We start from the raw sequence: 12,811 nt of genomic DNA on the forward strand, positions 1-12,811 counted from the left end.
TCTAATGAGATAAAAAAGTCACGGTGGCCGCCATGTTGGGAACCCAGCGCAGACTATCACGTGCTGATACATGCGGTCAAAACGAGCTTTCGTGAGCGATGTGAGCTGGAACACCGAATTCGTATTTATTCAATGATTACTTGTTCACAAGCCGCTATGGCATTTAATGCCATAGAGTCTCCTGATCGGGTTTAACCAAACTGTAGAGAGGTGTTACAGTGTTCAGGTATACAGATGATTATTTTATTTTAATTGACAAGTCACGCGCTGTACAAAGAAGTGAGTACATTCTAAACGTGTTTAAAGAAAAAGGGATGGGACTAGAATTAACTTGCGAGATGCCTTGCTCTGATAATTTGCAGTTTCTTGATACATGAATTTAAATTTCACTGCGGAGCATGTTTGCGGGCATGTGCGTCCGGAGAGGGGTGCAAGGGGGGCAAGCTGCCCCAAGCTGGAATTTCAGATAATATTTTTCTATGCGGTAGCAATAAGCTACGCAGCTTGATTAGCACACTCAGGTCCATGCCTTCTCTATTTCTAACCAATTTCGCGCTTTGAACACTATTGATTAATCTTGCACGGCACGTCACGGCAGTGAAAGAAAGGCTGTCAGTACTGGATCACCCCCTTCCCCCCTGCACATGCACCCCCCTGCAGTAAGTTCTGCGGACGCCCTTTTTTGCGGGCAGTATAGCCCGCGTTCAGCGAAATCGGTGCTTAATTTCGCGTCGGCGCATTCGAATATTGTTACACGAGGAATTGTGATGTCATGATTACGCACGGCATTGGAAAAAAACTTGCGCACATAAGATGAGCAGTAGTTTTCAGCTGCAAAGTGATCAAAGAGGTGGGATATCTTGCGTATTGTTGTATCGGTTTGCGAAAATCTGTTCGCATGGCAAAGAAATATTAACGCGGACGTCCTCCATCCTTAACCATCCCTAAATAATGAAGAAACTAGAAATATTGCAGTTATTTCACATATGTATAAGAAGTCGCATGGCCTGAAGAACGCAGGGAAGTGATTTGGGAGTGAAGGTTCTGTTTCCCGCCCCAAATAAGCTTAGTCGCATTAAGGTCGCAGGGGTCTGCGATGGGCAAAGACATGCGGTCAGAGACATGCCAATTGTTTTGTAAATTGTGTAGGATTTAGCCGCAAATTTCTCTTTCTTGTGTCCACATGTACATCTGCCCGACTGGTCGATGTATTAAACGCGCCTTAGCGGGCATCGAAATTCATTCAATGGAGCCGTCTCATCTCGCATCACTATGTCAGTCATAAAAATGTAATCCCATCTTTGAAAGCACAGTAATTTTGTGCCATCATCCTAATCAGACAACGCGAGAAATTTCGGAGGCATGTCACAAATAACGCCACAATTTGTGTCAGTCGACCTTCTCATTCGTTACAAGACAAGGAATTCAACTTTATTAATCGACTGTAAGCACGCGCCTTGGTCAGTTGACTTTTTGTGCCTCTTTATTACACGCGCGACGCGCTCCCATTGTTGTATATATACTTTTTTTCACGCGTGCAATAAACTTTCAGTTGTATGTGAGCGCTGGTTTGTGCATTTCCTTCCTTGTACTGGTCCTTTCTTTTTTCGCTTTAAGTATTAATCCAACCTGTAGTTATAGCACCAACAAAGGTTAGTAGGCACTTATCGTTCGTTACATATATGGGGCGAGCGACGCAATGAATGTATGTCATTTCCCCAAATGCCGACTACACTTTTTAGTGTACTCTTCAAATATCAGAACCTCACACTGTACTCGTCGACAGTGTCGATGGGCGTTGATTCCAAATGCATCCGCGAATCATAGATCGCTCCTGCACTTCATAGGCAACCGAGATTTTTTTTTCTTTTTTCATTTATGCCGTAAGGCGCACTCGCGCCAAAAAATAAAAATAGAAGGTGACGCTTCTGAGCCGCTCAACTAATCCAACAGTGGGACAGACGGTAATCGTCGAGAGGCCGTCGCAGCTAAACACTGAAGTTCGTGATTGAATTGCGCAGTAACATGTTGCACCTTGCCAAATTCACTGAGTCTAAGAAGTCCTCGCACGGCGCAAGCGGAATGCTACAGCGCGAGGCCCGCGCGCTCGTCGCGGCGGCTGCTGCGGCGTACACACATTTCCCATGAGCGCTTGCGCGCCCGTTGGTGGCGCTCGTGTGCTTGAAAAGGTCTATTGTTCATGCCTTCTTGCAGGAGGATGTCGACGTGCCGGGTCTTGCTCGATGGTGTTGAAGTTGACGTGTGCGCGGCCGTGGATTTGAACGGGCAGCCCGTTCTCGACAACGGTGGCCAAGTGTACATAACGAAAGGTAAATACACTTGGCTGAGTACCTCACAGCTGAGCTTCTTTTTTGAAGTATTTAAAGTCTAGTTTGGTGCTTTTACAAGGCGCAACGCTACATCAGCTTTTTGTTTGTTGCAGACGGTGAGCGAGTGCACATGCAGCTGAGAGCGCCGGAGGCGAATCGGAAGAGAGCGGGAAAGCTCTGGGCCACAGCCAAAACTCTTTTCTTAATTAGTAAATTTAAAGAATTGAAGGAAGATTCAAGATTGGCCTTAAGGGAAAGAAAACGCACGTGGGAGACATTGGCAGATATCATAAGCAAAGAATTTATTTGTGTTGTGACAGCCGCCCAGGTAGAAAATAAGTGTCGAAATTTAGAAAACAAATTACAAAAAAACAAGAACCAACAACTCAAGATCCGGTGCTGGACGAAAGACTTGCGAGTTTGAAGAGTAAGGTTTTATTTTGTAGTATTGGTGCATGCATGGCATTGAACATTTTATCATTTTAATTATGTTACATGCAGCAAGGATTAATCAGCACCTTGCATGAATTGTGTTTATATATATGTTATTACATGTGCGTGGGTGTGCGTGGCGCTCCAAGCTAATTTAAAGAAAAAGACAGGCGGGAGGGGGGGAAGGGGATAATGGGAAAGGCTAATGGGTCTGGCGATGTTTTGCCGCATGAATGCTTAGGAGGTAGACAGAAGTGTTGCTAATGTATCTTTATTTTGCTATGTCCAGGCAGCTGGCTGAAGAGTTTGAGAAGGCGCATGCGATAAACCCCCGTTATCTTGAGGGACCAGGAGAGCTAAGGAGGTCAAGGTATATGTGTTGCTTTACTATACTTGATTGGTTGTATCTGCAACTACTTGCTGCATGTGCATCTTGTCAGTAGGATGTAACCAAATACAGTGAAAAGAATGTCTTAGGGAGGACAGATATATCATTAAGCAGGCAGCTATACAAACATGTAACTTCTGTGTTTTAACTATCGCTGACTCTCATTTATAACTAATTATTCCTTTCAAGACATGTAAATAACAATTATACAATCTTCTTTACTAGCACCCAGCCAGCTGCTTCTGCCAGCACAGTTAGTGCTGGCACATCATCCGCCACCAGCTTCCAGCCCGGCACAAGTCCTGACGAGACAGCGCAAGACATGGGCTGTGATGAGGCAGACAGCCCACCACCGTCACCACCATCGCCACGCCCACCACCATGCACATCTGGACTCAATGCACCCCACCGCCCCAAGGCCTGCCAGCCAAAAAACCCCGGCAGGACCGTGCGCGTGCCCAGATTGACGGCTTCCTCGGCCATCTCAACTCTACTGAGGACATCCCGTGAAAAGTGGCGCAAGGAATGCCAGTCAATGGAAGAGGAACGACTCATGATAGAAGAGCGGCAGCACCAGGAGCTGCTGCCTGTCATTTGGCAGCTGACCACAGCGGTCACCAAGCTACTGCCACAAGGAGCCAATATAGACGGGGAGGAAATGTAAATGATTTTACTTTATAATATTTTTCGCTTATTCATATGGTATGTGAATTTTGTGTGCAATAAAGTTGATGTACGTCATGTGTGCTTCTTGTGTACTACTTCTCATTTCTGGCAATTTTTTTATGTGCATGAAATGCATAGCGCATAAACATTAACTGAAGCAGGTTCCACGTTAATAGCTGTTTCACAAGACTGGCAAAGAGGCCACAGAAAAACTCCGATAGCGTCAATAAACAGCTGCAGCTGAACAAAAGAAGCCTTACTCTGTTGGCTAAAATTTTACAACCGGAATTTTTTCAAACTGAACACGAATGTTCTATTATTTGATTGATATTGAATGAACAATGGAATCCTCATACAAAAAAAAAAAACCGCAGTGCTTAGGGGGCTTGTCTGACTTCTTTCTACCATGGTCCCTAATTTATCCTTTTTTAAGTAGCTGTATTGTTTACTTTTGGTGAACTGTTTCCTCCTGAGTAAAGGCATACGAATGCTTTAAAAGGGTTAGGATATTCTTCATGGTGCAAAATGAAACTGCCAAATGTGTGATTTATGAAATAAATTATTGTGTCAACATTCCCGAAAAGAAGAGATCTAGTGACATGTACAGTCAAGTTGTATTACTTGATAGGTGAGGTATCGTGTCCATTGTACATGCCAGAGTGAATGCTTGTGCTCACATACAGAGTTACTTTATTGTGCATGAAAATAAGGTTACAAATGGAGATCATGCAAACATACAGAGGACATCCCGTTAGAAATGAGTAAGGTGTAAAAATGAGCAAATATAACTACACAGTAGCTATATGCAAACACCCAAGACATTGATTAACCATTTCAGAGGCCACCTATGAAGAACTGTCTGTAAATGAGTCAAATTGATACAATCTTATTTCAAGGCACTCATTATTCTATTGCAACAAAAATAACGTCGTAATATGCTCATTTATGTGCGTTATAGTAATCACTGCTAATTATTTTCTCCTTAAGTATCTATTTATTCAGAAGCCATTCATGCTCAGGTTTTTACATAAATAGAATGAAATCTCAGGCTAGAAATATAGTGCAAATTCGTTTTCGGTTATGTCCATGTTGAACAAAGAAAAAAATTATACTTTTGACATGTGTCGCGGCAAGCAGCACGTCGAACAACTTGTCAAATATGGTAGTGCCCGGAAACAAAGTGATCGTATGCAACAGTACACTGCAAAATGAAGTTAAATGAAGACACTTTTATTATGCCGGAGGTTCAATTTATCCAAAGATCAATGTATCGTGCTCTTCCTTAGCCCCTAGTCGATACAAATAGCAAAAACAAGTGGTTTACACAATTGTGTACATAGAGTCTCAGAGGGTTAAGTGAGTCACTAGCCAACACCGTAAAACATCGTAACAAGATTGTTATGAGCTTGCGAATCTCAGGCACAATTTTTGCTATGAAATATGGTGATGACGTTACACAAGTTTACATACAGTGGGTACATCTTGAGCAGTGATAAATTAGCCATGAAAAATGGTACGTGACGACGGTGGAAGGTGAGACAATGTTTCATTATCAGTATAGGCTTTATGTATGATTATGACAATGAGGCACGGTTCTTTCTCTACTTGAGTACTAGTATGCGAAAGCGCCCCGCCACGGTGGTCTAGTGGTTATGGCGCACGACTGCTGACCCGAAGGTCACGGGAACGAATTCCGGCCGCGGCGGCTGCATTTTCGATGGAGGAGAAAAGGTTTGAGGCCCGTGTACTTAGATTTAGGTGCACTTTAACAAACTCCAGGTGGTCGAAATTTCCAGAGCCCTCCACTGTTAAACTTATGTGTTACATTTCAGAAACACATACAAAGTGACACAACTTAATACATGACCATGCATGACCATGCATGACACACTCTGCATGACCATGTGCTGTTACACTTCGTGTAACAGCACATGGTCATGCAGAGTAATACACACACAGAAAGAACATAAATACTCTTACATTAAAACAAAATGACAATTTGAGGGGGAAAAAGGCTCCCAAACTCTGCGCCAGGATGTCCCTCATCGCGGCAGCAGACACGGCCAGCGCCGGATCGTCAATGGGGTCGGTAGAGGACATGTACGTGCCGGTGTCGGCCACTTCCCCTTCGTCGACCGTTCGCCGCTTCTTCTTGCAATTCTGTGGAAAACGCAGGCACCGATGACAATACGCACGGCCTGCTCGATGTCCGTGACGTCGATGTAAAGGAGCCGTTGAAAGCGCGCCCTCAGTATTCCAAAGGCACACTCCACAACAACTCTATGTTTGCTGTGCACTTCGTTGAAGCTCGTCATCCAAGGCTGCCAGTTAGCGACCGGGCGGTACGGTGGTAGCAGCCACGGAAGCAATGGATACGCTGCATCCCCGAGCAGATATCCACCTGCAAAATGATTGCGTAAGATGCGTACTAGTCAGACAAGGAAAGTCATGAAGGAATAAATTATACGCAGTGGCTGAGTGCAAAATTCTATATTTATGCAATTGCAACCTCGACTAACGCAACTGTTTCACTTTTTGAGCGCACAAAAGAACAGGGACGAAAAACGACGCGGACACAGCGCTGACTTCCAACATATGCTTTATTTTCTACAGTGGTACATATATATATACAACGGAAAGCAACGCACGCAGGCGCATTGTACAGGAAGGCTTCATGTAAAACCACAAATAAGTATGCGTGATAAGCAATCAAACAACCTGATACCGGATTTTCTTTTTTCTTTAAAAGATCAAGCTGTCATTCCTGACTACCACTATCGTCGAGTCAACCTGTGGGCCTTGCTTAGAAAGTCTAGTTCTTTTTTGGATAGGTCAATTGAAGGTGCACTAATGCACGTGTCTCCCAAACTTGCAATCTTCGCCGCTTCAATTATCTCACGTGTTGTTTGTGCCTGGCTCCTTCCTATCGCAGTGCACTGCGAATACATGGGATCGCAGTCGCACCCACACTTCCTGCAGTGGAAAGCGAAATGTCCCACACCTCCAGTTCGCACGTTATTTGCGTGCTCACGCAGGTTGACTCGACGATAGTGTTAGTTAGGAATAACCGCTTGATCTTTTAAAGAAAAAAAAATTCGGTATCAGGTTGTTTGATTGCTTATCACGCATACTTATTTGTGGTTTTACATGAAGCCTTCCTGTACAATGCGCCTGCGTGCGTTGCTTTGTGTTGTATATATATGTACCACTGTAGAAAATAAAGCATATGTTGGAAGTCAGCGCTGTGTCCGCGCCGTTTTTCGTCCCTGTTCTTTTGTGCGCTCGAAAAGTGAAACATGAATTACCAACATGCCCATGCATACGCTCTCTCAAGTTAACGCAACTGATTGCGTTTTTTTTTTTTTTGGGGGGGGGGGGGGGGGCAGATCAACTAATAACAATGTCCTGAACGGAGACACACACAATAACTCACCTTCGCATTCCGAAGCTCCCACTTCGTAGATGAAGCTTTCCCGCAGGCCCCTTGCGTCGTGGACGCTTCCGGGGAAACCGAACTCGTCGATGAATGCCATTTCCGCATTGGAAATACCTTGGAGTATGACGAAGCGAAATTTCTTACGATTATAATAAGACTCCTCAGACACCGTGGGCCTCGAAATGCGGTTATGGCACCGCACCCATCAATGGCCCCGATGTCGTTCGGCAGTCATGTTATTCCACGACGAGTAAGTGCGTCTTGGAAGGTGCGCTTCGTCCGCTCCTTTTCCTCCCGGTCGGGCCACTGAATTTCCCGTGCACTGATAGAAAATAAAAAGTTCAGCACGCGTCAAATCGCCACATGCACGATTGATTCTCTGACATCGAACCTGTCGGCGATTTGGTACGTGGCATCTGCGTGCTGATGCATGTCAGTGCGAGAAGAAGCGTCTCTTCGGCCGAGATCGGTCGTCCTCGGAGGCCTTGCGGATAAAATGCCATAGCTTCAAACTCCTCTACCAGGGCTACGCAGGTAACTCTAGACAGTCGGAATAATTTTTTAAATTCAAAGTCCATATACGCCGGCACGACGTTTTCAGCATACGGCGGAACTCTATTCCGGTCTTCTCGTTGCAGTCTGCTTATCAGTGGACACACAACGAGATCTTCGACATATTCACGCTCGCACACAACGGTTTGGTGACGCCTGCGTAGCCTGCGAGCGCGCAGCAAGGCCAACAGCCCAGCGATCGTCGCTAACACATTTTGCACTACCATGTTGGAGCAGACGACACAAGTGAAGAGCAGGCGACGCAGTTGTGCATGAGAGCCGGCTTGCCGCGAGCCCGACATTCGATTTTCCCTCTCCCGACCACTTCCTAGTTGCCAGAAGTTTTTAGGCCACGTGATATAACGTCATTTCCTGTCAGAACCGGAATCCGTTGGCTGGTTTCTGGCAGCCCGCTGGCTGCCAGAAAATAAAAAAATGAATAGCGCGACTGTTTGCAACATGTGTTTTGTGTATACGACTTCATAGTCGCCGTAAATCGAACACTTTTGATTATAAATGTTTCACGGCGTTTTCCACGTTACCATTCCGTGATTACTCTGGTCGATAAGCCTTCCGTTGCGCTACAGAAAACAAGTACAATAAAAACTGGCTGTCAGTCCCTTTAAGAAGGCGCAGAGGTCCCTCCCAGATTACTGAATCGCGGCAGTCGCTTCCAACTGCGAATAAAGAAATAGTCCCGCTCACGCACAATGCTCACGGATTCAAACGCGACAACTGGAGGCTAAGTAATGCCAGTACTTTTGTTTGCACCGTCTTCAGTTCGTGTCATATCGGCGTAATTTCCACGCAGACACTTGCATCAATCACAGTCAACACCGCCTTTAGCTGCCAGATTCGTATAGTGACATGACGCGGTAATCTCGGGTGACTGCACATATGATTAGTTGTACTAACAGTTTTGATATCTCATTTCTATTCGTAAGCACCTCACTTCGCGATGTTCTCCAACGGCGGAGTCACCAAACGTCCGGCTTATGACGTCAGTCTAAGGCGCGCGCTCGTTGGTGCAAATTCGTGTGTACCCGCCTTTGAGCTGGAAATGCCGCTGGCAGCTACCACGCAGCTAATACGCAGAGTGACAGGTAAAGATCACGGCCTGCGAGAAGCAGATACTCTGCGAGTGGTACACGCGTATACCATGAGTAGAATATTGTATTCTACACCTTACCTCAACCTTAATGTGACCGAAATCCAAACAATAAACTCTATAATTAGACAAGCCACCAAGGCAGCGCTCCGCCTCCCAAAAAACACCAGTAACGAACGCCTGGCAGAGTTAGGTGTGCATAACACCATACAAGAACTAACCGAGGCACATCTGCAGGCACAATATCTCCGACTAGCCAGCACCCCTACCGGAAGACATATACTTTCAAAGCTCCAAATTCGCATCCCCGCCAATCATGATTCCCTGAAGTCCCTACCCAAGGAAATTCGCGAAACATTCTGTGTTCGACCGCTCCCCGTAACATGCACCCCGACCGAAACCGCGAGCGACGGAAAGCCAGAGCAGAAACTCTCCATAAAGCGTACGGCGGGGAACGGGATGCTATCTGGGTGGATGCTGCATGCGATCAGCACGGAGCCACAGCGGTGGCCTACACACCGAACACCCCTCCATTAATAAAAGAATTACCTCATGGAACAAAACCAGAAGAAGCAGAAGAGATCGCTATTGCGCTAGCGCTCGGCAGTTCCAATGCGACCTACATCCTCAGTGATTCAAAAACTGCATTGTTAAATTATGCTAGGGGCAGAGTTCACCCTACCACATTCCACATGCTGACCCAGAACCCCCCTTCCTCCCGCAGCGCTGAGCTCATCTGGGTGCCCGCGCATTCGGGAAACCCTGGCAATGAGGCCGCCGATTCTTTAGCCCGAGGGTCGAGAAACCGGGCACAGGTGGACCTCATGGAGGGTTTCTCGAAGGAGCGTGCGTGTACCTTTGCTGAGCTCACTGCAAATGCTCGTGCTGAAAGGCAAATATACCCCCCCCCCCACACACACTTCCCTTACTACAGGGAACAAGCACCTATGGCGCCGTCTGCAAACGCGGACTTTACCTACCCCCTCCCTCCTCTCCCACTACCGACCACCCCACCTTCCTGCCCTCTGTGCAATGCACCGAGGGCAAACCTAACCCACATTCTCCTGGCCTGTCCGTCTTCTCCTCCTCCCGGCGGGTCGGTGCCACTCAAGACCTGGGAGGACTGGGAGACCTCGCTACGCTCCACGGACCCGGCAAGGCAGAAGATCGCCGCCCGCCGGGCTGCCAACGTCATGGACTTATTAGACATGAACGTTTGAGTGTAGTGGGGTCGCGCGGGGACCCAGGGGGCCTGGGCGGTCCTGAATTCCCTTGCAATAAAGTTTTTTCGACTCGACTCGACTCGCTGCCTCCAAAGGCACATGGCTGACACTTATCCGGAGCGTCCCACAAGGGCAGGCCTCGTAATCATATCTTCGTTTGGCAAGTAAGAACACATAATTTGTGTTGTATTTTTTTTAACAGGGACAACAACCTCAGTTAGTTCAGCGTGGTTTTTGTAAGCATATATTTAAACGTGCAGTAGCTATTACCGTGTGCTAAACATTTTTCTCATGAAATCTGCGCTCTCCCACTTCTTTCTTTTCGTCGATTTGCCTTCACCACTGCCTTTTTTTTTTTTCTAAAGCCACACCCGTTTCACTATTACAGATAGAGAGAAGCACCAAACCAGTCTCGACTGATACAACTCGACTATATCAGTTATCTTGCTGTGGCGGGGTGATTAGTACATAAGAATATCAAGGCCATTTCCGGTCAAACTTCGTCACAGTAATCCAGGGGCGTAGCCAGGGGATGGCATGGGCTTCCCTCGCCCCTCTCCGAAATTTTTTTCTACCATTTGACACAGAGCACAAAATGACGCTCGACCACACTCACCTACCCAGACTCCAGGTCAGATCAAGGACGTGCCGCCCCCCCCCCCCTACTTCTCCGAAACAAATTCCCCCTACGCCACTGCAGTAACCCCTGGTATTTCGATTTTGTTTTCTTCTTTGTTTGTTTTCGTGCCATTGTCGGTCGCACAATAAAAGGTCTCGAAACTACCTACTTTCCGTATTCAGAAAAAAAGCACGCTTTTAAACGTTAGGCTTTCCGCAGCTCTTAGGGACACAGAAGTGAAACCATGAGCGAATTTAGACATATATTATTCTTTGAAAACTGTGCGGCCATATATTGCACCACCACGTGTTTTATAATAACAGAAAGAAAATGATGATCGAAGTTTCATTTTTAAATCTCGCGCTGAAATCTGCGCAAATGCAAATGAATGTGAGCGTGACGACCCGAATTTCAAAATGTTTCTTCGTACTTTGATCTGTACAACCTAAGGAAGCCAAGAAGAGTATAGGCGCATTATTTGTAGTTTTATCTGTAATACAGTAATTACTATATAACAGTAAAGAACTTAACATGAACGAAAAGACAACTTTCCGCTGGTAGGGACTGAACCTATAACCTTCGGATGACGCGTCAGATGCTCTACAGCAGCCGTCGTCCTCCTGTTCACATTATTAAAGACGATAGTCTTTCTTGGGGAACTTAAACGCAGAAATTTTGGTCTGTCTTTCTGTTTGTCTGTTTGTCGGCACGTCACCCGATTCAGCCAACCGGCCAAAGTTGAACCACTTGCTTACCGTCCACACATCTTGAACTGGTATGGCTGTTCATACTTGTGAATGTTGTCGATCAAAAAGTAAATATTACGCATATCTTAGGCGTAACATCATTAGGTAAGTATAAGGTGATGTGTTCCTTTAATAGAAAATACATAGATACGCAATTTTAAAGACCTTGATGGTATGCGTTTCACGTTGAGACAGTAACGCGTTTATTAAAAGATTGCCACAGCTGAAGCGATCAGCGGTCCAAGCCGAGCAAGCGCGAGCGCCAACAGCAACCGTCTTCGTCTTCTTCTTTCGCAGGCGTTCTTGTCTGCGCCCAAGGAGGTTTAAAAAAAATTCTGGAGTGGAATCTCTCGAAACGCCTTGCCAGCGAAAGTGAAGCCAGCTTTTGCCCACCAAAGAGCTCGGAAACATGTTCTTTTCTGGTGGTGCCCACTAAGAGATCAAATGGCTTTGATGTGTTATTTCAAATACTACGTTAATTATAAAATAAAAGATCGTTGTTGCCGACAAAAGTAACCCTTCGAGAGGAGTATTGGCGATTTTTATCCAATAAAATGTGCCATGACTTTGAGGCTTTTTAACGAAAACTAGTAACACAAAGACACACTTGCACCAGTATCGGACCCGTAAAAGTTGCCATATCAAACTTCTCTGGCGTGCGTGGAAAACGCTCGCTTTCCTTCGCCAAACGCCGATGGTTTATCGTGCCCCTACCAAGATGGCGGGCGCAGCCGCCATCTTTTGGTGGGCACGGCTTCACTATTGCGCAATAATCACCACTCCAGCAATTCTTTTTAACCTCCTTGTCTGCGCCCTACCATGTTAAAAATCACTCCCCCGCGGAAAAGGAGCCATCCTGGCGACCTAAGGAACAGGTACAACTGGTGGGTCATAATGCGGCTTCAGTCGATCGACGTGAACAGTCTCGCGGCCGCGACAACGGCGGTCCGTAGATGATTGAACAGGCTCAATCATATAGTTAACTGGGGATGCTTGACGTAGGACGCGGTAGGGGCCTTCGTACTTAGGCAGTAGCTTTGTGGAAAGGCCAGGAGCGGAGGAGGGAACGCGAAGCCACACCAACGTTCCAGGTGAATATGACTGTGGAGGCAGGTTTTCGTCGTGACGGTCCTTCTGGCCCTACTCGCCCTACAATGTTACAACCCTAGTTGCTTAAGGTGCGCTGAAAATGCGACTGCGCTGAAACTTGTCTTCCTCCGTGCCCTCTGCACAAGCTCATGTTGTGTTTCGGTTTCGGTTCAGTATTGCATTTTACGAATGACAGGGGGCGCCGCTCTGGCATTCCTGTTT

General features: G+C 46.4%; 1 long non-coding RNA gene across 1 annotated transcript; it reads left to right on the forward strand.

Annotated features, from left to right (window-relative positions):
• The first annotated feature begins 2,196 nt into the window (after nucleotides 1–2,196).
• On the forward strand, nucleotides 2,197–3,897 carry LOC119381330 (uncharacterized). Its single transcript, XR_005181381.1, has 4 exons — nucleotides 2,197–2,330; nucleotides 2,444–2,757; nucleotides 3,052–3,132; nucleotides 3,376–3,897. It is a non-coding gene; the product is annotated as an uncharacterized LOC119381330 (long non-coding RNA).
• Nucleotides 3,898–12,811: the final 8,914 nt, after the last annotated feature.

This window comes from Rhipicephalus sanguineus, chromosome 2, assembly GCF_013339695.2.
Source record: "Rhipicephalus sanguineus isolate Rsan-2018 chromosome 2, BIME_Rsan_1.4, whole genome shotgun sequence".
NCBI lineage: Eukaryota > Metazoa > Arthropoda > Arachnida > Ixodida > Ixodidae > Rhipicephalus > Rhipicephalus sanguineus.